We start from the raw sequence: 26358 nt of genomic DNA, 5'->3' as shown, positions 1-26358 counted from the left end.
CATTCAGTCAATGGAAACAAACAAGGCCAAAACCCTACTTTGTTTCTTTCCCAGCCTTGTATCTTTTTTTGCTTTGTGAGTGTGAGTGTCTGGCATTCCAGCGTGTAGAGATACAATCTTAACAGAAAAGCTAATAACCTGTCAGAACAGGCAGAGCTGCAGTCTTTAGGGTTAAACAGACATAGTGTTTTCAGCCCTGCTTAAATTGATACTGAATTGCTATTTGGGAGCTTGGTAGTTACTATGCTATGCTCAGAGGATAGGTATGGATAAATTACTAGCTCCCACCATAGGACCTTATAGGGATATTTTTGAGACAGGCACATAACTAGTGTTTTCAACATAATGTAAGTAAACCTTTCAAGACAGTTATGAGGGCCTTCTAGCTGGGGCCTAGTTGATGTAGAGAGATCATATAGGTACAAAAATATGGAGAAGAAAATGTCAGTCAGGGACCAATATAAGAATTGGCAGGAGGCAAAGAACACTATACGAGATTATGATAAGGCCTGCTTAGATTTACCTTTTCCTCAGTTTCTCTACAAGAAAGACACAGTGGTGTGTTAACTTTAGAAAAACCCAAACACTTTTGCAGCTGTATTTGTAGATGTCTATAAGTAGATATCTCATTCGTAAGGAGCATAAATATATTTGAAACTTGGATTAAAGTGACCGAACTTTAAAGCACTCCAAGTGCACATTCCTCACCATTAGGTATGTAATGATTCCATTTATAATAGATTCTATTAAGGGGGCTGAGAAGCATCGATTCACCAAACTCCAAGAAACCACATCCTTAAGCTAGCTTTATGAACAAGAAGTATTTTGCTGAGTTACATGTTGACTTTTTGGTTGAGTTACATGTTGACTGAAAAATTACACTGAATTTAAAAATTAAAATTTCGAAATCATTTTTTCTCAATACATGTATAATGTGGTAAAAACTGGGAAAGGGTTTGTCACTTGCCACAGTTGGTGGCATTCCAGCATGCTGGGAAGTACTAAGCTTTCTCAAGTGCTGTGAGTCAGCGTCAAGACTGGAGACAGCATTCAACTGGGGATGGCTTGTCAGGCTACAGAATCTAGGCGTGCTAACTGATGTATTTCTACAGATTTCTGCATCAATTTGCAACCTCGTTCACGTCAGAGAAAAAGACAACTTTTGTTAATAGCAAACTACATTGCTAATTCCCCTCACACGTGTATTCTCAGCAAAATGAACATTTATTTATAACCCAAGGCCACCTTCTGCAAATGAAACCTCTTTGTGGACCAGCAGAAGACTACACCTTTTGATCTCTAAAGAGCTAGTAATTTGGGGATAGCCATTGAAAACAGATTTGGCCAGAACAATGCAGTAAAAGCACAGCTCAATACTTTGTTTACCTGAAAGCTGCAAGAAGACTTACAAGCCAAAAATTATTTTCAACACAAATGTAGCTAATGTAAGAAAAAGTTGTCAGTTTGCTTGTATGCATTCTCCACATAATTACTTGGTTCTTTGCAATTTTTTTAGTGCATAAACAGTCAAGCAAAAATATAAACTATGTTTATTTTTTTTCTACTCTGTGAATGTGAACATTGTGAAAGCACTCCTCGTTTCAGATAAAATTCAATAGATATTATCCACTGAACCTCTCCTGTCAGAGTCACTAATAATGTTTTTTGTAGGGTATTGGTCATTGTTGGGTATAGGTATTGGTCAGAGGTTTAAAACTGGGAAATACTGTAGATGAAGGGCCGAAATCAGTAATGGCATCATAAATGATGTCAGTTAACTAACAGAGTCCCTGTGAGGAGCGAGAACACTGGAGGAACGGATGACTAAATGCTAATCCCTCTACTTATGTAACCGCACAGCTCCAAGTGTTGGGAGCACTAAATATGACTTGAGTGTGTTTATTGAACTGAGCTGTTCCTTCCATTTATATTCTTAATTTCATTTCAGCTTCACGCTTGAGAACAGTTCTTGATTTGTGAGATGTGTCCAGAATGACTTTTTTAGAAAAAAAAAAGAAAGTATTATATTAATAATAATAAGCTAAAAGAGACCAAAGAGTAATTTGGGAAAGTTGGTAATAATATGGTAATTTTTTTCTCCTCAGTTTTTATATATCCTCATAGAGAGAATAAATTGACTACTTCTTGTCTGTGGTGAAGACTCAAAACATAGTCAGAGTTCATGGCCTCCTTCTTCCACTCCTCTTCCCCATGGGTGTGGACATGAGCCACTTTTTCTGTCTATACTGTATCTTCTGACCAAGTCAGAGGTATGGAGATAAATGCTCTCCACTGCCTGGAACAAAAGCCAACCTTGATTAAGTCAGTGACAATTCAACCTAACACTTTAACAAATAAAGTGAATAGAGCATCAGGCTAGCCTGTAAGAATGAATCATCAAATTATAGTAAAAAATAATAATAACCTGAAATGGTATAAATGGGAAAAGAACTTACTTCAGGTATGATTAGAGCCATGAGTAAAAACAACACCAGTTGATGTGAGGCAACTTTTAAGCCCTAGCATAATTTTAGAAAATTGTTGAGTGGTTGTGTATAAATAAGACATGCCTCAAAAATGTTAATTAAACTGGTTTACATAATGGGTTGAGATGTATGATTGACTTAACCATCCTCCCACAGCCATTTGGAAAGAAATTGTAAATTCTAGTTATGAGGGGCTAGATTGCATGATAAACTCAGGGGTGGAGGGTTGAACAAGCAGCCTTTTCCAGCCACCAAAAACGAGGAGACCTGGGAAGTGTCTCTGGGCCGCCTCACTCATCATTTCCACCAGTTAGAAAACCCAACCAAGCTCAGCAGCAATAAAGATTTCTAGTCTCAACGGCTTCTCCTTGGCCCAACATCTTTCAGCCCATAAATCCATAAACAAAAGACAACAATACAATTTGGAGTTGGATCTCCAAGGGAGTAATCCAGCACTGTGTCTTTTAATTTGTACCCACGTCTTGCCATCTTGAAAACTGCTAAAGGAGAAAATGGCTGAGATGTGCCAGAGCATGTATTACAATCTAGAATGCTGAACACTGATGAGTGTCCGGTACTGATTTTTAGGCTTTGGCCTACAATTGTAGACTTCAGAATCAAGCTACCCAAAGCACCGGTGGAAACACCCATAGGATTTCCAGTTGCAAGTGTCATGGTTGGGAGGTCCTGTTCACCTGTGCATGCTGTGTGTGGCAGTAATTGGGCCACCGGAATGTGAATAATGTGAGTTCTGCAAAAGAAAGATACTTTAGAAACAAAATCATACAGCGTAGTGATAAAAGCCTGGCTTCAAGCAGTTAATAGGATTGGCGGGGTTGATGTGCCATAGCTAGCAACCTGAAGGCAATCAGTAAATCCCAAAACACAAAACTGCCTCCTCTAGTCACAGTCCAGGCTTGGGAATGCACTTGACTTCACATGTTCTGCCGAAACACACACAGGAGGTTTGGCGACAAATTCAATAGTCAGTTCCTATATTGCACTTCGTTTTCATATCAGATGGCTTATATTTTCATTACACCTATTTACAGTCAATATTATGGTCATAAATGAAAACCCATGTGTTTCAGGGGGAAAAAGTCCTGGAGGTGAGGGCACTAAATAAATGTCAAAGTCATATGCCCTGGAACTAATTTCAATTACATTTGCATAATTAAATTTAAATAAAATAGGAGTAACTCATTATGAAATTAAGGTCTTCAATTGGAATATACAGGCTCCCTCCTTTAATCAGAAAATTCAGAGATGGTCAAAATGATTTCCAAGGGGGTTGGATTTGTTCTGATGATGACTGACTCTTGTTTGTTTTTCGTGACAAGGTCTCACTTTCAGGATGAAGCCCAGGTTAGCCCCAAAAAGCAACCTGCCCCAGCTTCTCGAGTACTGGGACTACAGATATGATCCACCATGTTCAGATATGATTCTCCACCAAGCTGGGGGTATTCCTAAGGGAGGATTGGCCACAGTGTGTGAAGATCTCTCCTCAGAGCGGAACCAGATGTTCACACACCTGGAATGAACTAGATGTCTCCTGGCTTGGTCTTCAGCGAGCTAGTCCCTGTGTTCCTCTGTGACAGCCAAAGCAAGTATAACCCTGCCCACAAAAATCTGAAGTTAGCTACAGCCACACAGGCTGCACCATGCTGAATTATCAGTAAAATGTATCTTTAGTTTTTACTCCCATTCTGCTTTTCTTTAGCCACAGTAAAGGATTTAAGACAAAGTCTGTTGGCATGAAAGCATTGGCAATTTCACCACTGTCAAAGAACAAATAGGTAAATTTAGATGAAAAACCACCTAGCTTGCTTGATCTTCACAGAGCGTCTACACTGATCACTGTCCGATCTTCTTCATTGTGTATTGGGATATAAAGGTCTCAGGAAGCTTCAAAAGCATATTAAATTGAGGGGGTATTTAAATTAAACCCATACCTCATTTTCAGGCTGAATTCTTTAAAATTGCTTTCTTATGCTTTTATCTGTAAGTGACTCATATATATTCAGCTGTTTTATTTTTGATGTTTAGTGTTTGTTCAAAATTTTAGATTTCCCTGCCTCTCTCTCCCCCTACTGGTGACTAGGTATAAGCACAGCTTATTTTGAAAACATGTTTCAATGTGTTGTAAGCCACCCACCCCCCCAACCCCCCCAACTCCCCCCCCCCCCGGTTTTTTCTGCCCAAATGAGACTTAAATAATAAAGTGTGCTTCCTATGCCCGCTATTCCTAGCAACAGAAAAATGCTTTCTGAATTTGTTGTACAGCTATGCTCCCATCCTGGGAATGTGGACAGATGTTCACAGGGTCATGCTTACCTAGCTTTCTTTTACATCTCCAGACCACTTGCCTAGGGATGGTGCCACCCACAGTGGGCTGGACGCTTCTGCATCAATTAACAATCAAGACAGTCCCTCCACGGCCATGCAGTATCTGCACAGGCCAATCTGATTTGCGCAGTTCCTCAATGGAAACTGCTTTTCTCAGATGACTCTAAGCTGTGTCATACTGACACTTTAAAGCTAACGAGGACAGGAGCTCGAGAAAACACTACGAATTATGAGACGAGGAGTTTCACAATACAATGGGACCTTGAACGGTTGTGAGAGTCACTGTGAAAGAGAAGGTCCAGGAAGGAAGCCATTTGGCGTCTGAGAGACGGCATCCTTTTCATGAGACGTGAAGCCAGTACAGACCTCACCATGAGAGAGCCAACTGAAGCCTCGGGTGCGAAGGAGGATGCGGTCTGTACAGCTCTCATCTCCACAGGTCAGCCCTGAGTGTACGGTGGAAAGCCTCGGGCCGCTGTTGGCTCATGTCAGAAAAATGGCAGCTGTGGGGATGAGGAGGTCGAAGGAAAGCCGGTCCCTCCGCATCTCAGTATCTGAGGAACCTCATCTCACCCAGTGACCTCCCCAACTTTGCTTTTCCTTCCTGCAAGTTGTTTCTATGGCCAACTCTAACTCAGAATCTTCCACATCGATACCTTCTGAGAAAGTAAGTCCAGCTTAACCAAAGTGACATAATTTGAAAGCAGACAAACAAATCAGAGTCCATCTGTTGTCAACTTATCACCAACATACACCTCTCTAACCATATTTAATGTTCACAGGAAGGCAGAACAGCATCATGTTCAACAGGACAGAGAGCTCTCACACACAGAGCGAGGTAATACTGTGCAAAGAGGAAACACAGGTATATTCTTGACTGATGTTCATTCTTTCCGTAGCCGGGTCCCATTCAATTCTCTGCTAGAAGAGGAGGAAAAACAAAGAAAGAGAAGATTCCATATTCCTTATTCCCTTCACCTTAGCAGGTACATGGCCTGGTTGTGATAATTTTTCTCTTTGGGAACTTATGCCTTGCTCTCAAAAGGTATATACCAGGAGCCATCTTGCTCATATCTACTTTTTCATTACAGAGCTTGGAAATTACCCTCAAAATTACCCTCACTGTGTAGTAGCCAAATGATTCCTGGAGCAGTGAGAATTGACCAGGTCTGTGGTAGCTTCATTCTGCCTGAATGGTCAATCCACAAGGTCAACAGTGATCTCTACTTCCATACAGGCACTGTGTGCCTGGGTAGGAACATGTTAGCACTGTCATTTGAAGGCAAATTGCTTTTGACTAAAGGTTTAAAAAACACATATTAGTCCACAGATTGTTTAGGTATATAAGCACCCAGGAGGCCTCAGAACCCCCAAACTATGACTAGAGAAGTTTACACTAGTAAGTCATTAGGGAAAACAGTAAGAGGAGTCATGTACATTTATACCCCTTGACTATTGAATACCAGTGCTGACCCTGGGATAAAGATCAACATACACTCGCTGGCAATTCTGAGAATGTACCATTTCTAGAGCACACTGCTTTGAGAGGTCTAAATGTCCCATTTTACAGCTAGATCTAGGATTTAGTTTTTTAAGAGCAAACAATTTTTTTATCCAGCAAAGGACCATTAGTCAACACCATCCCTGACAGCAGAGATGAGGAGAGAAACATATAGGAGACCTGAGTCAGACCCCACGGTATCATAAGACAGTAACCAAAAAAGGACAGTTCCTGTAACCCCCTGAAACAGGCCTGGACTTGCCCCAGTATGACCAAAGATGGAAAAACTAAAACCTCAGCCAATCAAAAATATACTAATGTAACTGCTGCTTCTTTAACCAATCATGTTTGAGATGACTTAACTATTCCTAAAATTCCCCTAGCCATGCTGAAAAGGACCTGTGTGCCTTTGTCCTGGGTGGTTGCCATTTTGTGCACGTGAATGGCCCTGCATATTCTGGAAAATAAATGCTCTTTGCTCTTGCATACTATTTGAATCTGGGGTCTTCCTTCAGCATTTTCTTAGACCCATGCAGCTTCAGCTTGCAACATATGGCCATACAGCTACAGTTACGGTTGTCACAAAAGGTCCATCCCACAGTTCTATCAGGCTGGCTGTTCAGATGACAGAAACTGGCAAATTTTATAAACATGAGCCCACTGGAAAACTACACTGGTTGAAAGTTATTTCTATTGGTAGGATTGAAATTATATGGAATTATATGATGTTGAAAATGCATTCTGAAGTCCCCAGGGGGTGGTTTTGTTCCAGACAATGAAAACAAATCTGCAAACCAGAGTAAAAGCAGAGCCTGCCCCACCCATGATGGAAGCCATCCAATGTCACCATGGACTGCAGGTTCGTACCATTCATGGGCCATTGGGAAAGGGCTGTGGCTGTGGACAAGGAATGACTGAAATTTATAAACTGAGTCATCCTTGCTCACATGGAAATAAAATTGTTCTTCTGGGGCTGTTCCTTGATAAGACTTAATATGACACACAAACATTTTTACACTCTGTGCTCACTCCAGTGGGGGGCCGTCCCCAAACCTCTTTCTCTCTCAAGATATTGTCACCAGTTTGCAAGAGTTTTAATTCCCCATGCCTGGCTTACACTGAATAAACACAATGCTACAATGATGGGCAGCTCTCATGTCAGGCAAAGAGAACAATTACTGCACTGTTTGAAGTCCTGCCGTGCTGAATGAACAGCATCCCTCAGTTCATCTCGGAGTCAGGAGATCTTCTGTCTCCCTAGCTTTTGAGTGGTACCGGTGTGTTGTTCAGAAGGAGGTCAGAGTTTTTCTCAGTCATTAACTTGGTCATAGGAACCTTATGTAGGTGTGACAGTGTACGCCGTCACTGTCAACTGAAAGCAAATAGCTTTCGACTACAAGTCCCAGGAAAACAGTATTTGTCCATGGCTGCCAAGGGGTGCGTTGGCTAGAACCAACCTTTTCTTTTGTTAATATATATGTAGTGGTGTTGCATTTTCTGGTAGTAATTATAAAGTGAGAAGAAGTCTGTATTTTTCCCAGAATAGTCTGGGAGGCAGTGGCAAGAACTTTTCATTGTTACCAATAATAATACACCAAATCAAAGAATAGTTTAAAACCACTGATTTAAAAACTCTCCTTTAGTATTTTTAAAACATAAAAGCATTTAGATAATCTATAAGCAAGAAGGAATTGTACATTAAGAATTACATAGTAGCCAGGTATGGTAAAATAGGCCTATGCTCTCTGATACTTCAGAGGCTGAAGATGGCAAGTTCAAGCCAACACAGGAAACTTAGCAAGACCCTACCATGAAATAAGAATATAAAATAAGCTGCGGATATAATTCAATGGCAAAACATTTGTTTAGCATTTGCCAGGCCTAAGTTTAGCCCTCAGAACTGAAAACAAAATTCACAATAAGGAAGTTGTGATTTGCTCTGGGACAGAAGTTGTAAATTATTAGATGAAATTATTTCCATGTATCTTGATGTATTTGACGACTCTCTTTTTTTTTGTGACATTGTTACACAGATAGAGAACAAATCCAGTTACAGAGAGGCTCTGCCTCACCTTGCACTTTGTCAGCTGAAGAGTACGAAACAGGAACAGAACGTAGAGCATCCCAGCATGAAGAGGCAGAACAGGTGGGGCTGGTGTAGAAGGACAGCAAGCAAGCAACTCCTTGTCTGACACCTCCCTGACTTTGTTCTGAGTTGATATATCCAGGGATTATTTTCTTTGATTTATTAACAAGACAGTTTATATATATATATATATATATATATATATATATATATATATATATATATATATATATATATATCCGCTCACATCAGCGTTACTGATCATAGTCAAAAGGTAGGTACCAAAGCGTCCAGAGATGGATGATGGATGAACAAAATGTGTACACCTATGATAGTATATAATTCAACCTTAAAGAAGGATGGGAGTGTGGTCTTGGCTACTTGGATGGACCTTTAGGATGTGCTAAGTGAAATTGACCAGTCACAAAAGGACAAGCACCGTGTGACTCTGTCTGTGATGTGATTAGACCAAGCACATTCACAAGGGCAGGGAATAGACTAGGGGTGAATGGCAGCTGGGGGAGATGGAATGAGAAATTTTAATATAATGGGTTCAGAATTTTAGCTGAGGTTGCTGAAAATGTTTTCGAGATGGAAGGGTGTGTGGGTTGAACAGTATAAATGTGCTTCATGTCACAGAACTGTTAATGCAATAAATTTTATGCTAGGCATGTTTCACCTCAGTTTTAAGAATAATCAAAAGCCTGCTAAGCACAGGGATCCTTGGAATGAATGAAGTCGGATGTACCCTATAAACACTTGAGCACTGAAGGGGGAGTCATGACTGAATAAGTAAAAATGAAGGCTGCCATTCTAGAGCCGTGGCCACTGGCCCCAGGTGAGCAGCTTAACATGGGTAACAAGGTGGAGGAATGTGTTTAATTCATTGGAGACTACCTACAGACCCTCAGAGAATAAAATGAGCAACAAATGTGATGTTGTGAATACTACTAGAGAGAGTTCCTAAAGTGTATGCCCTTATCAGCACCCTCAGCGGCAGGCTCAGGGACCACACTTGCCACAGCTGGTTTCTCAATCATAGATTATCAGTCTGGGGTGAACATGCAACACAAACTTCCCAGAGAGCATTCTCTCTGTCAAAAACTTAAAACGTGGGAAGGGGAGAGCCAGCACCCAGGAGTCTTCAATGGCAAGTCATGTGGTCAACTACAGTCTCCAAAGGGAAGGTCCCAAAGTCTTGTTACAGAAGTGTCAGAAACTCCACTTGTTTCTGGTTCCTATGGTGTAAGCCTGAGTTAGTCATTGTTGTTGGACAAAACAGGACTATTCCAGTTCCTCACCTCCTTGATTTGGCTCTACTCTGCTTTTGCTTGTTAGTGAAGGACCATTGATATCTATCATCTATCTATCTATGTATCTATGTATCTATGTATCTATGTATCTATGTATCTATGTATCTATCTATGTATCTATCTATCTATCTATCTATCTATCTATCTATATCTATATCTACATCTATATAACTGAAAAGCCTTAGACCAGTGATGGGGACACATAAACTCCCTGCTGTGTGATTAGAGGTAGCCCCTCTTCTTCACACTGCCCCTGATGTCCAGGGGAGGGAGAGAGAAGAAAGGTACAGACCATCACTCTTCTCAACACCTGGTTAACACAGCTTCTTGACAAATTGATTGTCTCTTTCTCATTGCAAAGACTCTCATAATTGACTGAGAATTTTCTAAAAAAAAAAAAGTACTTTGAAAGTTACAATCAATAGTCACTCAAATAGAAACTGATGTAATGAAGTTGTTACAAAGCACAGTGCTTTGAAAAGTCCCTTCAGCTTCACTGTAGTGGGATTTGACTCTTGTAAGCATTTCTTTGTCTTGAGGGCTCACTGTAAGTTCAATACTTCTAAGTGGAAGAACACATGTTCTACCTGCATTGAATTGTGATCATTAACTACAGACCACTGTAATAGATATACACATCCCTTTCCTTCAGGGATTTTCCTGGATATTCTTGTACATAGAGAAAAATCAAAGAGTTAATAATATGTAGATTCTGTAGCCAAGTCAGCCTTCTGTGTTTCAAGTTTTGTGTCTCTTGATGCCATAACAAGGTATATCCTTAGGGGCTGGAGTTCAAGTTGGTAGAGTACTACCTAATATGTACTAAGTACTAATATGTAAAGCCCTAGGTCTGGCCCCCAGCACCATGGTGTGTGGTGTATGCTATAATAGCTAAGGAATACAGTATAACACATATCTACTAGTTACATTATAGCAGGAATTACAAGTGATAGGAGAAGGTGTAAAGGCATACTGGAGAAGGTTCACTGGTCATGAGCTGGCCCCATAACATTATATATAAAGGAAAAGCACGACTCTGGAATTTGGGATCTGAAGGTTATTGTGATTATATCTCTAGCAATCCGTGGAGTCTATTTAATGAGCAAAGGAATCTATTTGGGGGTTAACTCACAAGACAGAATAAAGGAATTTGTTGCAGGATCTTGGAAAGGTGAGGCACAGTCCAATGCTGTTCTCTGGTGAGCTCTGCCCTGGTCCATTCCAGTGTTCAAAACCACGAGGTAGTGAAGAGAACATGTAGTGCACTCCAGGTCTTAAGGGTCCCCAGCAGCCACACCCCAGGGGCATGTACCTCAAGGTCATAGGCAGGTGTAACAGCTACAGCTATCTCACTAGGGGTGGTGCTTCAGGGCATGGCTCAAACAGCTCCCACTACAGAAGGGGTCCTGAAAAATCATTCCTTGAACTAAGAGACATTTTGTATTTGTTGATTACTAGCCATAAAAAGAATCTCTTATGAATTGGACTAGCTCAATTTTAAGACAACCATCTCCTTACTGGTTGTAGCTAGTTTCCCCAGGAGCTTCATTTGAAAAAAAAGATTCATCTCAGCAAGGTACCCACTGATGATCTTCTCCAACGTATCCACCTTAACTCGTTTACAATCAGCGTTTAAAGATGTCTACTCTATCTGCTTTGATGAGCAATGATGATCAGGCCTGGATTTAAAGAAATGAGCTCATTAATGATTTGTTTTCTTTTCTTCCAATCCCCTTCATTGTTGGTTCTAAAGCTACATGTAGCTGGTTGTTTATTTACTCTTTGACTCTTTGCTCTTTGGGGGCCCGCCACCCAGTTCCCAAATAAAAACATGGAGGCTTATTCTTTCTTATGAATGCCTGGCCCTAGCTTGGCTAATTTCTAGCCAGTTTTTCTTAACTTACATGATCCTGTCTACCTTTTGCCTCTGGACTTTTACCTTTCTCTATTTCTGTTTATCTTTTCTTTTCTTCTTATTCCGTGTCTGGCTGTGTAGCTGGGTGGCTGGCCCCCCCTCTTCTCACTCCTTGATCTCCTCCTCCGAGATTTCTCCTTCTGTTTATTCTCTGCTTGGCAGCCCTACCTGACCTTTTCCTCTGCCTCACTATTGGCTGTTTATCTCTTTATTAGGCCATCAGGTACTTTAGACAGGCAAAGTAGCACAGCTTCACAGGGTTAAACAAATGCAACATAAAAGAATGCAACACATCTTTGCATCATCAAATAAACATTTCACGGCACAAACAAATGTAACACATCTTAAGATGATATTCCACAACAGCTACAGGCCCTGGGTCAATGTTCCCCGGAGACTGTGTTAGAAAACTAGATCTCCAGTCCTATCCTATGAGCACTAACCAGACACCAGAGATGGGGCCAGCCCAGCAACCTGTGTTTTTAACAATCTCGACAAAACTTCCAAGCAACTCTGATACATGCTCAGATCTGAGAACAACTCAGACTCGGTCACTAGCCTTGGCTAGTCATCATTTAAATATGTGATGCTTGGGAGCCTGGAAGGCTCAGATAAGGAAATGTAGGTTGTGAAGGCATGGGAGGCTGCCTTAAGAAGAGCTCCACTTCAAGGTTCCTTGAACCCATTGGAGTGAATCATGCAAAACAGAGACTGCATAAATGGCAGGATGCTGAGGGACTCGAAGGTCATAGGGTCTTACAGATCAAGAAATGCTTTGTCAGAGCCCCGTGAGCGTCTCTCTTCCCGATGATCACCATCACCCTGAGCATGCAGACATAAAACAGCACATTCCCATTGTACTAGTCTGTTCAGCCTGACACTGAGAAGTACCACCACCTGGGTGGTAACAGAAATGTCTTTTCTCACTCTTCCAGAGGCCAGAAGACTAAGAGCAAAGAGCTATGCAAAGTGATTTTCCTGTGATCTCTCTGTGTCTTGAGGGCAGTTATCATTTCATGTGTCCTCACGAGGTCTGTGTGCTGCGTGACCACACCCAGATTTCTTTTTTGTGTAAAGATGCTGATAGATTAAGAGCCACTTCCAAGATCTCAACTTACCTTCATAACGCAGTTGCATCCCGAGAGACCGGGAGTTAGGACTTCAACATCCACATGCAGAATTCAGTGCCTTTGCACTGAGAGCAGTGAGTTCTTTCCAGAAAGCCTTCCGTGAGCCTTGCTGCCTTGACCTTGTGGCCACAGGGATCTTCCTCATCCATCTGACACACTGACACCACCTGAAAGCCAGGGAAAGAGAGCAAAAAGGTTGAGAACCCTGGTCCTTATTCTAAAGCAGGAGGATTAAGAAGATTCTGTTTACAGAAGTCTAGCAGTACTTACACAGGGACACAAAAAAATATCATGCAGAAAAGTTCTAGGAAATACATCAAAAAAGTGAATGGAACTTTAGACCATTTGTAGCTAAGTGAGTTACTTCTCTCTGAAATCTCGTTTTCATGATGCAGTACAGCTCTCATCCTGGTCACCTGTGCCTCTCATAAGAGTCAACATTGCCACCAATGACAAGAAGCACAAAAACTGAGCTCACCTACCATGACTCCCAGAACAGAACACAAATCCTTGTACCTGGCCACTTCTCATGTAGCAAGCATTCTGTGGTAACTGTTGCCCAGCGTTTCTTACCCAAAAGCACCGAGTTCTGCCTCTCCCTGTCTCTGTCTTATTACCTTTCCTGTGGATATTATAGTGTTGGGAGGTTAGTGTATTAGTTATGTTAATATCACCGTGACCAAATGCCTGATAGGAGCAACTGGAAAGAAAGGTTTGTTTGTTCCAGCTCATGGATTTAAGGAGCATTATTGCAGCATGGTCGGGAAGTCAGGATGCTAAACATTTGTGGTCTGCTTGCTTTATCTGGCCAGTGAATGGGAAGTAGAGAGCTCTGAAAGAAGCCATAGGAAGGTCCACTCCCCAGTGACCCATTTCTTTCAGCTAGCTCCTACTTCCTACAGGTTCCTCAATGTCCCCAAACAATACCACCATCTGGGCACCAAAGGACAAACTGTTTACTTTTTACATTCAATCCACAACTTAGTCTTGGTAAACCTTTGAAAACAGAGCCCATGACCAAGGATTTGTGTGTAGAGGGATCCTCACTCTGTGGAACAACTGTCTTCCTGGCTAAATATGGGTGCCTTGTGAAATATTCCTTCCCGGTGCAGGTGGAGGTGGGGAGAAGAAGCTCATACAATCTACCAGGCTCTGGAAGCTGAGGATGTTACAAGGCTCACAGGGCCCTTTCCCAAGGCTATGTAAGCAGTCACAGTTGCTGGAAGAGGAGCCTGGCAGGCCTGGCTGTGTGTGAGCCAGTGTATGCGGCTTTCACAATGCATGGATGGGCATTTTGGTGAGGCAGTCATTTTTGACTCACCACTGCTCCTGTACGCAGCCTAGTAAATTCGCTGCTTGTCTAAGGTAGACACTGGTAGAATTGTTCCTTTGGATGTTTTGGTGCCTATCTAAGGTGAACAAGCATTTGCACAAGCTTCCCCAGGAGAAATCTTGCAGCAAGAGACCTTGTGGTCAAAATGCTCTGTGCTGGTGTCTGTGGGCAGGCCTCATCTACCCAAACTTCAGCCATGTCCTTAGAAAGCAACTCAAGACTGAAGCCTCCACTTTACTGAAAGACAAGGACCCCAGCCTACCTGGACATCTTTAAGCATTAACTTCAATCAACATGTTTTTATTGATACGAGGTTCTCATGTTGTGCAAATATTTGAGAGTCATGTGACTTTTGAAAAGTGAATCCTAACCCTTTCAACATCAAATACACACACTAGAGATCTAATGTCGCTGATGTCAAGTGTCACTGAGGTAAATGACATGTGAGTACAAGATATAACCACCATGAAGGTAAAGAATGTTGTTCAGAATCCAAGTGTCCAGTTTGCTCTGGCCCATTAAATCCATATGATACTTCAAGCAAAGTTTTTAATGATGTATACAGAGCTTTTGAAAATCAAGGTATCGTAGCCTAATATTGAAGAATAGTCATCAAGTATCATACGGTCAGAATGACAAACTTAAACCAAGGGGCAGTTCTAGGTAGCAGAGATAACCCTGGGTAAATCAGGGATGCAGAGACAGGAAGAGCTGATGAGGGTGTGAAGAGGAAGGGAGAGAAAGCAAAGAAAAACCACTTTGCGGGGTTCAAAGAGAAGTTCTAACTTGCTGTAACTATTTCCATAACTGCTACATTTCCGCTGAGTTGTGATTATTTATAGACAGCCAGAAGTGTCATTTCAAGTGTAGGATCCAGTTAAATTCTGGCAGCGATTCATCAGAGCCGCAAAGGCAGTGTGGCTTTGTTATGTTAGCATTGCGCATGGTTCGTGAAACCTGAAACCAGATCCCAAAGCTTGTTTTTCTTTGCTCAATGAAAAATAAATATTTGAGCCCTTTATAAAGAAGGCCGTGAAAGGAAGATTCTAAACCTCAACAGTCTTTGTGATGGTGCTCATCAGGGTCCTCTGTGTGTGTGTCCAGCTCCTCAAGCAGGAAGTTCCATCCAGGTGTTATGTTCCTGCTTTGTTGAAAAAAAAAATGTGTTTTCTGTGGAATATGAATTTTCTCTCTGTTTCTCCTAGTTCAGTGATTTCTGGCAACATCAAAGAAGTGATACAACAAATGAGATGTTCTCTGAACATAAAGATGCTGGGTCCTTCAGTCTCTTTTAAGAAATAATGGTGTCAGCAACACCTCTCAGGCGAGATTATCATCACCACAAACAGCCCTAGCCAGCTGAAGAAGAGCGGGGCTGTTTCTGCACAGACAGAGACGGCAGTGTCAAACCAGAATGCAGCTGGCGTTTAAAAATGTTAAAATTCCCCTTTGTTCTGCCATCATTGCTGCGTCTCAGGTATTCAGGGGGAAAGGCACAGTGAAGAACAAGAAGAAGCCTGCAAATTAATCTACGCTGGTAAGGGATAACTGTTTAAAGAATAAAGGGTATTCATATGAAATGAGACCCCACACATGAGACCCACGAACCACATGACTTTGCAATGCCACTGGTGTGTGTAAACAAAAATGGACACATCAGATCTCAACTTGTGTCAGTGAGGTGGCTCCAATGGTAAAAGTGCCTGCCTCCAAGCCTGATGACTTGAGTTTGACCCTTGGGACTCCTCATCTGACGGAAGAAGAGAACTACCTCTCCCAAGTTATCCTTTGACCTCCACGTGTGGGCTGAAGCATGCCCCCAACAAACAAACAAACAAATAATAAATAACACAAATAAACAAGCCATACAATGCACAATGCCACCCTGCCCCCACTATCATGGTTTATTCCAGCTACATCCAGGTCAGTGAACGTAACTGTGAGAAACAAAGAGACCGCTGGATCCCCAACATTTCTGAGTGTGCACATTTAACTATAGTTTGCATACAGCTCACGGAGCCGTCTTGTGAATCCCTCCACACAAGTTGGTATGTGTGACTGTGTTATTCTAACCAGATGAGTGAGCCCAGAGGAGACATTCATTCATTCACTCGTGTTTGATTTACTTGAGTTTCGTCTGTAGTGGTGTGTGGTATACACATGTGCACAGAGGGCAGAGGTTAACAATAAGCGTCTTCTGCTATTACTCTCCACTTTCTCATTCTGTTCTTTTTGAGGCACTCTCTCCCTGACCCTGGAGGTCACCGATGGGCTAGACTTGCTGGAGTGTGAGCCCCAGAGATCCTGCCAACTCTTTGTGGCCCCAGGATTACAGACACATGGCCACACGTGGCTTTTCTGTGGCCACTGCAGATCTGAACTCAGATTCTTGTGCTTGAGCAGCAGGTCCTTTACCAACTGGGCTAGAGACACACCCCTCATTTCTTTCTCTTTTTTTGTAGCTTAGACTCCAAACTTATGACTGACCGCTCTGCTTCAGGGTCCCAAGTGCTGAAATTACAGGTGTGTCCCACCATACCCAGCTTAGGACGTGAATCTATAAAAGCAGGCTTGAATCAGTATGGTGCTAAAAAAGGAGGTAATAATTCCAAAAATTAGACATTAAAATATTAAATATAAAATATTTATAATTACATAGATTCTATATTGTATATAAATATATAATATAAATAAAAATTTTTGAAAAATAAACAAGCAAAATCAACACCAGTAGCAGGATTAGCAGTTCTCAATATGGAATAACTCATCCCGCAAGGAGTATGTGGCAAGTTCTGGAGACATGTATATTTATGGCACTAAATATATGAATATACGTGGTGTCTGTGTGTGTGTGTGTGTGTGTGTGTGTGTGTGTGTGTGTGTGTGTGTGTGTGCATGCCTCGTGTAGGTGTGCTGTCAAACATCCCACAATACCCCAGGCAGCCCTTCCATCCCCATCTAATAAGAATTCTTTGGCCCTCAATGTCAATTACTGTCCAAATGAACAAGTCTGTGTTCGATATACTTCTTGCTGCTTCCATCAACATATGGACTGGAGTTCCCCATCTCTGACCTGCCTTGTCTAATAGAATGTGAAAAGTTGAGTGAAAGTTGGGTTCAAATACCAGAGCTGAGGTCCCAGGAGGCCTCTCGGTTTCTGTCTTTGTTCTTTGAGATATTGCCCATGCCAGGAAAAAAGCACAGGGTGAAAATACTAAGTAGACAGAAGGACCCAGTTGTCCTGGGGATGTGTGGAGATCAGTACATGAGCCCCAGCCAGACCAAAGCACAGTGGCAGTTCTAAGTTCCTGAAATTTGGATGTGTTATTCCAGGCAGCAAAGGGTCATTTGGGTCAGGACAGAGCTTACCTTACTCAGGGTCCTCCAGGCACTGGTTCTCTGAGCATTTCTAACAAATGTTGGTAAATGACCAGTAAACACTGTATTCAAAGATGATGTTTCATCCTCTGCCTCCACTGACAAAATTGGACAACCAAATTCTGCAGGATTGCTGGGGAATTCACTCTTCACTGGTGAGAACCTCTGGCCACCACTGGGTCTTGCTTTTACTTCTTACTCTTTGTCTTGAACTAGTACCAAGTGGAGCACGCTGATGGGAGAAGAGGGTGATTAAACAGAAAATCACAGAAAATGCAGAATGGCAGCCCCTATCAACTAGTGTGTGGTTGCAGCCTCCTTCCTCCCACACATGGTTCCAGAAAGGGGTGGGAGCACTGTGATTTGATTCAAATGCATTTGGAAAATGAGAAGGATTACATAGCCCTGGACATCTGTGCTACCCACTATGACAGTGCTTTGCAGGAAGGTCTGCCTACCATATGACCGCTAGCCTTAGTGACATTTTTAGGATGTGTCCCATGCAATGTGAGAGACTTCAGGAAGGAGGAGGGCAGGCAGATGCATCATCTACAGTCTTGTCAAGGAGCTGCTTCCAGCCTTTGTGGCCTCCTGTGGTGGTTCATAGGTCAGTGTGGCAAGACTTGGAATCAACCAGGAGAGGACTAGGCACATCTGTGAGGGAGTTTCTAGATTGGGTCAACTGAGGTTGGAAGACACCCCAAATGTGGGTGGCTCCATTCTGTGGGGTGGGGTCTTGGACGGAGTAAACAGGAGAAGGTTTGCAGAGCACAGGAATTAATCTTAATCACTCACTGATTTCTGACTGTGGATGAGTGTGAAAAGTTATCACATGCTGTTGCCACCACAACTCCCTTGCCAAGAGGGACTATACCTTCAAAGTGTGAGATTCTCAGATGCTCTCCCCTTCCCTCCCTCCCTCCCTCTTTCTCCTTTCCTCTCTCCCTCTCTCCTTCCGTCCTTCCTTGCTTTTTTTAGGCATTTTCTTCACGACAAGAAAAGCAACACCTTTCCCCTTTCCATCTTGCCTGCTCCCTTCCTGTTTAGGCCGGCACTGGCTCCATGTTCTGCAGCCCAAGACATCAGGCTCAGATGACTCTACTCCCCCATCTTCAGATACTACTGACTATTTTGCACTCGTTGACGGGGGTGGGGGGTGGGGGTGGGGTGCTCAGAAATCTGGGGGGGGGGGGTGGTGTTGCTGATGCATGTCTTTTTGGACTCGAGACTGCCATGTGGACAAGGAAGCCTCTGCTGCTGAGACGTTATCACGTGATACTGTGAGTCAGGAGGCTCTGCTCCACCTGTGTTCCAGGACTCTGTCTTGGAGGCTGGGAGAAAGTAAGGGAATCGGGAAGGAAGCTCACTGCTCGCCAGTGGGAGAGGGGAAGACCAGGCAGAGGCTCCAGCTATTGGACTACTTCCCTGAGAGCAAATGAAAGCAAAGACACAGTCCCTCCCAGTCCTGCGTGGTCCCTGGAGTGCTCACTTTCAGCTCTCTAGCACATCAGGACTTCGCAACTGTGATTAGTCAGCTGAGGTTATTTTTTTTGATAAGAAAATGTTCTTATCTGGGATTCGGGAATCAGCAGCTTTTGACATACAAATATATGTTTGCTAGTTTGGTTTTCAGCAGGAAACTTTTTTATTAGGTCCTGTTGGCTTCTGGGGGGAAGCTTCTGCCGGCTTCAGGTCCTGGACAGCTCAGCATGGGGCGCACCAATAGCAACAGAAGAAACTCATAAGAGTCCTATGGTGCCCTCTGGTGTCAAGCAGGATACTGTACACTTCAGTTTCTAAGGAAAAACGTTATGTTCCAGCCAGGGAAGAAAATGCAGAAGTAAGAGATGCATAATTATTAATATTGACATCAGATATTTATTGATTATTAATATCATGAAATTGTTAATACTGACACATTGTGAACAAGCTTACAGAAAATTGTGGTAAACTTTGTGCTTTAAAAATTTAGAAACAGGCTATGTAATGGTCCCTTGTTAATCTTTTACTTAACAGGCCACAAATGCATTTTTATTTCAGTGGTCAGCTCTGGAACTGCTTGTACAACCCATGGCATTCCACATGCAATATTGGTTAAAAAAAAAGTAAAAGTAAAAGAAAATCTGACATTTGTTGAGCACTTGCTTTACTCTAGGAACTATGTTAAGTACTCAATATAGATAATCTCATTTTATATTCACCATGGCCCTGCAAAGTATTATGATTCCTACCTGATAGAAGGTATTGACATTAGCATTACAGGGGTTTCCATAAAAGTTGGAGGCATGATCAAACACAGACATTTTAATTTAATATGACCTGGTAGATTAAATTTATTGTTGCTACATTTATTTCTTTGGAGGACTCTAAACCACTCATCTCTCTTTCTCAAACACAACTGTGGGCACAAAATTTCATCCTTATTCTTTATCTAAGATCCTTGGATGGGTTCATGAATGAAATATTTATTTTAATGGTTTACCATTTATTACCAAGCTTTTCTCTAAAAATGTTTTATTATATTCTCAATATAAGACCACTGGGGCCATTGACTTGAGTATTCTCGTGGTTCAAGATGCATCAGCTTTGGTATTGGAGAGATGGCTGAGTGGTTAAGAGGACTCCGTGATCTTCCAGAGGCCTAGAGTGTGCTTCATGGCATCCACATCAGGCAGCTCACTACCGCCTGTAACTCCAGTTCCAAGGGATCCAACACCCTCTCTGGCTTCTTCAGGCACCCTCACACACATGAATAAAAAAGTAAAATTTAAAAATACATATCAGCTTTAATTTCTAATAGCAATGAAGATACACTAGAGTGTATATTTAATTCCTAGTAACAGATATACTGGAGTGTATATTTAATTTCTAATAACAATGAAGATATACTAGAATGCATTATCATAGAATGTAATAGTATTATATGAATGTTAATATGTGTATATGTGTATATATATATTTATATGCACATTAGTTTCTTTTCTTATTGCTATGGTAAAATACCCTGGCAAAAGGGACTTAGGGGAGAAAGCGTTTATTCTGGCTCACAGGTCAAAGTTCAGTCCATCACGATGAAGCAGTCGAGGCACAGGAGTTTGGAGCAGCTGATCATGTTGCATTCACAATGGGAAAACTGAGAGGGATGAACAGGGGCCCGTGTTCAACTCATTTTCCTTATTTTACAGTCTAGGATGCTCTGCCTGGAGAATGGCCTCACCTACAATTAAGATAAGTCTTCCAATATCAATTAACATAATCAAATTCATCTCCCACAGTCCATTTCAATTAATACTAACCATTGCTTCTGCAGATGGACAAGACACTTTCTCACACACACATATGCACACACACACACACACACACACACACACACACACACACTTACACACATACACTCATATACACACACTACACAGAGACTATGAAGTCAACCTTTAGTATATGTGGGCTTCACATTTATAGATTTTAGTAATCAAAAATATTTTGAAAGAACTTGCTTGTACTGACCAGGAATAATTCCTTCCTTAAACAATGCAGGAACCCTTTGAAAAGTAGTTACATTGTGTTAGATGTCATGTATAATCTAGAAGTGATTTAGGGTAGCTAGGAAAATTTATATAGGTATATATGTAAACATGGTACAATTTACAAAATGATTAAGTATCCTCAGATTTGGTAAACACAGCAGTACCTAGAACCAGTCCTCTACGGATAGCAAGATCCCCCCCCACATGTTATACTTATGTATGTATGTATATATGTATGTGTAATATCTTATTTAAATAAAGCCTTTTTAAGATTTAAGTAATTCTACAGAGTGTAAAGGACAAAATGCTAGAGAGATGAGGCAATGTAAGTCTGAGCACCCTTCCCTGCTGATGTCTCTCCACATCACCTTTCTTGTACTTCATTATTTTGGTCCACAGACTCCACATGGCCATAGAAGCTGCTCTCGACCGTTTCAGATCCATCGCTTACTTGTACCAAAGGAGGCGGAATGGAGCTGATAATCACAAAGATGAAAGATGCAATTAATGAAGCAGAAAACAGACATGAGTTGTAGAATCAATGCCAAAGGCTGGGTCTTTGAAAAGATGAATAAAACAGCTTAATTCAGAAAAGGTCATTCACAGGGAGACAGGAGACACATATTCAGATGAAAAGGAGACAAATATAGATGCCAGAAATTCAGTAGTTAAGAATGCCCTATGGATGTGATAAAGGCCATTAACTTGAAAATTTAAATGCAAGGAGATCCTTCTCTTACTTATTTACTTTATTCTTTAAATTTTTCATAGATGTATACAATGCATCTTAGTCATATCTGTCCCCTCACTCTCTACTCCCAACTCCTCATGGCTCAATACAGCACCTTCCAGCTCTGAGTCTTCCTTTTGTTTTTGTTTTTTTATAACCCATTGAGTCCAGTCTCTGCTGCTATAAATATGTGGCTGTGGGATTATCCACTGGCTCACAGGCAAACTGACAGTGGCCACCTGTTGTGGAATATTAATTTGGGATGTGTTGCATTCTTTTATGTTGCATTTGTTTAACTCTGTGAAGCTGTGTTACTTTGCCCGTCTAAAACTCCTGATTGGTCTAATAAAGAGCTGAACAGTCAATAGCAAGGCAGGAGAAAGGATAGGCAGGGCTGGCATGAAGAGAGAATAAATAGGAGGAGAAATCTGGGAAGAGAGATCTAGGAATAAGAAAAGGGGGAGGAGGGGAGGACATCAGGGACCAGCCACACAGCCACACAATAAGCCACAGAGTAAGAAGTAAAGAAAGGTATAAAGAAATGCAGAAAGGTAAAATCACATAGGCACAAGATAGATGGGATAATTTAAGAAAAGCTGGCAAGAAACAGGCCAAGCTAAGGCCAGACATTTAAATAAGCCTCTGTGTTTACTTATTTGGGAGCTGGGTGGCAGGCCCCCCAAAAGAGTAAAAAGCCAAAAGAGAAAAAAACAAAAACAGCCACTCTTCAAAGAACAGTGACTTTCCCTCCTGTAACAAACAAATCATAAGCTGCCAGTAACTCCTTAGCTCAGAGTGGGGCCTGAAATCCCCACTTGCCTCCATGCTAGAAGTTGTGACTGGTTTGCTCCTGTGCAGGTCACCACAGCTACTGTGAGTTCATGTGGGTGCATGCGTGTGTGTGTGTGTGTGTGTATGTGTGTGTGTGTGTGTGTGTGTGTGTGTGTGTGTGTGTGTGTGTGTGACATCAAGGTCATGACCAGGGAGTGGTTTTTCTCAGCACTTCTCTCCGTCCTCTCTGACTCTTACATTCTTTTGGCCCCTTCTTTCAGCTTTGCATCCTCAGCTTTGGGGTAGATGTCCCGTCTATGGCTACACACCCACAGTGCTTCTTCTCAGCACTTTGAACAGTTAAGCCCCTCTGAATGAATCCTTACTGGCTGCAACAAAAAGTTTCTCTGTCTGAGGTTGAGAACAGCACAAATGTACGAATAAAAACATAAATATTTAGAAGGCAGTGTAACAACACGACCATTTAGAGCAACATCAAAAGGTCCTCTCCTCGGGGCTATCACTTCCACAGCTGTGGGTTTTGTCCACATTCAGTGTACCAGATGGTTGAGTTCTCACCTGTAGAGCAGGAGTCAAGTCCAATCAAGACAGTGGTTAGTTACCCTCAGAAAGGGGATGATTATTAAGCCATGAATGCTGACTTTAGGAGAAATAAAAAATTCTGCGTATTCTGATCGTCATTAACAAAATTGAATCAGTTGTTCAGAAAACTTCCTATCAAGAAAATCTTCTCATGAAGAATTATGTGACTTTAAAGGTAAGTTCATTTATCAAATTTATACATGGAGACTGAAGGATGGATGGTGGGATAATCTTAACACCAAAAACCAAATAAAAAAGGACAAAGAAAATGTGAACTGGGCAAAAGATCTACCTAAAAGCTTAGTAAACTGAATCAGGCTGTGAATAAATGACCTCACCAGGACCCATGGGGTGTACCTGGGGTAGTTTAACATTGGGTTGGGGGGGGGTCATTGAATTCACCAATGGAATGGTTTAAAGGGAGAAAGACAACCAGTATCTCAGTAGGTGGAGAGAAAGTAGTACGTAAAATCTCCTGTGGATGACCAAAGTCAACCAAATGTTCTAAGATTGAATAAGGAACATAGTAGGCTGGATCCCTAATAATGACACATTGAAAATACTCACTTTACAATCAACAACAAAGCCTGGAGACCCTCTAGCGTGTCCTTTGTTTAATACACAAGAGTCCACTAAGTACGATCAGGTGAGAGAAAAAATTTTAAAAATTCCTGCATTTGGAGAGGAAAGTATAGAACATCTGATTTATAAATGGTGGTATTGCCAAAGAAAATCTAAAAAAATCCATTAATAGATGAAACTGATGAGTTTCGGCAAGTTTCCATACAACTAATCAGCATTTGAAAGTTAACTGTATTTCTAAATACAAGAAATAATTTATTTAAAATGTTGCACTTGCAGGGCAAGGTGGTATATGCCTTTGGGAAGCTGAACCAGGCAGACCTCTGTGAGTATGGGGCCAGCTACATGGAGATACCCTGTGTTAAGCAAACAAAATGTAGCATTTAAGGGGCTGGAAGGATGATTCCCAGTTAATAGTACATACTGTTCTTGTAGAGTAGACTGGAGTTCATTCCCTAGCCCCCAAGCCAAGTGGCTCACAACCCCTGTAACTCCATCTCCAGGGGATCTGACACCTTCTGGACACTTTAGGCACCAATGGGAACACATAAATACTTTTTTAAATATACAAAATTTAAAATAGCAACACTACAATACTATGATCTCTTTGTTTTTGAGTTTCATTATATATCTAGATTTTTTTTAAAAAAGAAATCTGCCATGGTTTTCACTAGATTTTAGGAATCTGGTGGGTCCTCTTTTTAAATACTCTCTCTGCTTTAATATATTCCTCTGAAACCTTAATTAAATATTTTAAACATGATTCCATTCTCATTCTCTCTCTCTCTCTCTCTCTCTCTCTCTCTCTCTCTCTCTCTCTCTCTCTCTCTCTCTCTCTTTCTCTCTTAAAAAACTTTTCATCTATCCCTGAACAATGTTTTAAACCCATCTTATATTAGTTTCTTATATATTATTTATATATAATTAAATATATTTATATATTATTTTTAAAATAAACTTTGGAGTCTTTTTTGTTTCTTTTGGATATGTTTATATTTTAAGTGTGTGTGTCTGTGTATCACATGTGTGCAATTCCCACGAAGGCCAAGGTGTTGTAGCCCTTGGAAATGGAGTTAAAGATGGTTGTGAGCTGCCACATGGGTGCTGGGAGTTGAACTCAGGACCTCTAGAAGAGCAGTTTCTAGAAAAGGTTGAAGGTGTTCATAACCACTGAACCATCTCTTTAGCTCTTTAAAAATTTTTGTTCACACTAGTTTTCAGTTTTGGAAGTCTCTAGTTCTGAATAGGCTCTGTCTCTGTTCACACTTCAACCTTCCATTTTATTTCTTCTCTCTCTCTCTCTCTCTCTTTCTCTCTCTCTCTCTCTCTCTCTCTCTCTCTCTCTCTCTCTCTCTCTCTCTCTCTCTCTCTCCTTCCTTCCTTCCTCCCTCCCTTCCTTCCTTTCTTCATCCTCCCCCCTCCTTCTCTTCCTTCTCCTTCTTTGTTTGGCTTTTCAAGACAGTATTTCTCTAGTTGTCCTAGAACTTGTTCTGTAGACCTCGTCTGGCCTCCTTGAACTCAGGAACCCACCTCTCTCTGCCTCCCTGGTGCTGGGATTAAAGGTTTTATTTCTTCAAGTATACAAACTTCCCTCTGTTCCTATGCAGAAGGTCATCCGGGCGCTAGGTTATTTTATACAGCCGAAATAGAAATTCCAAACATGTCTCAGACTTCTTGAATTGTGCTTTCTGTTTGTCAATAATTTTTTCCTGGGTTTCTTTTTTTTAGAAGTTGGTTTTCATTTTCTCTCTGTCCTTTTACTGATTTGTGACTCATTGCCAGGACTCTCTTTCTGCCCTCTCTCTCCTTAAATGCTCTCACAAATGACTAGTTTAATCTCGCTCCTGGGTAGTGATGGGCACTTCAAGGCCAAAGCCGATGACCTTTCTCCAACTTACATGATTATTTTTTAATCATTCTTTAGCTCCACAACTTATGTATTTTTATTTTGTGTGGAAAATGTTGTTTTTCACAGATCTACCTAGTTACTGACCAACTTTTTGTTGTAAAATTGTTTCTTTAATAGAAGGTCTTGCACAGTAGCTCTTATTGATTCAATCCTCCTGTGTTAGGCTCTCAATTATTAGGATTATTTATGTTAGCCACCATGCTTGGGACCAATATTTTATTAACCTTTTTTGTTTTTTTTAAATCTCAGACCTTTTTTCCGGGGGGGGGGGGAATTCCTTCTTATTGAAATATTTCCTTTTGGAATTCCTTTTCTGCTAGTCATAAACTTTTCTTTATATATAAAGCAAACTTCACTTTACCCCAGGTTTAGTTTGGGTTTGGGGTTTTGTGCAGCACAGGCTGACCTGGAGCTCTTGTTCTGCCTCCTGAGGGCTGGAATCACAGGCATGCACCCTGGTACCCAATAGTACCCTGACTTTTAAACAGACAACATACAGTCTTACAGCTCTAGGCCAACTGTCAGCTCTGCACCCCAAGACTGCATTCCATAGTCTGTTCCTGCGATGTTTTGCTGTTGGAGTCTTCCTGTCTCCTCTGTTCTGTTCTCTGCTGCTGCTCAAACTGTGATGAGCTGTGTGCAAGGACCTCTTATCATGCCTTTCACATTGATTACTCTCTCTAGATCCTCATCTCAGGGACTTCTTCTGGGTAATATGGATTAATCTTGAGGGTTATTAATTTTTCTC

The 26358-nt window shown here is 41.5% G+C and overlaps 1 long non-coding RNA gene across 1 annotated transcript in view; it reads right to left on the bottom strand.

Moving 5' to 3' along the window:
- Window positions 1-4695: 4695 nt before the first annotated feature.
- LOC128117361 (uncharacterized) overlaps window positions 4696-26358 on the bottom strand; it is a 36998-nt gene continuing 15335 nt past the window's right edge. Inside the window, exons 2-4 of the long non-coding RNA XR_008220797.1 lie at window positions 17480-17720; window positions 12766-12944; window positions 4696-5753 (exon numbers count right to left, since the gene is read on the bottom strand). This is a non-coding gene — a long non-coding RNA (uncharacterized LOC128117361). The remainder of the gene's footprint in view (window positions 5754-12765; window positions 12945-17479; window positions 17721-26358) is intronic.

Source organism: Peromyscus californicus, unplaced genomic scaffold (genome assembly GCF_007827085.1).
Source record: "Peromyscus californicus insignis strain IS unplaced genomic scaffold, ASM782708v3 Scaffold_21__1_contigs__length_65335640, whole genome shotgun sequence".
Classification (NCBI taxonomy): Eukaryota; Metazoa; Chordata; class Mammalia; order Rodentia; family Cricetidae; genus Peromyscus; species Peromyscus californicus.
Note: the sequence above shows the minus strand (reverse complement) of the source record. Positions and strands in the feature narration are given on the sequence as shown.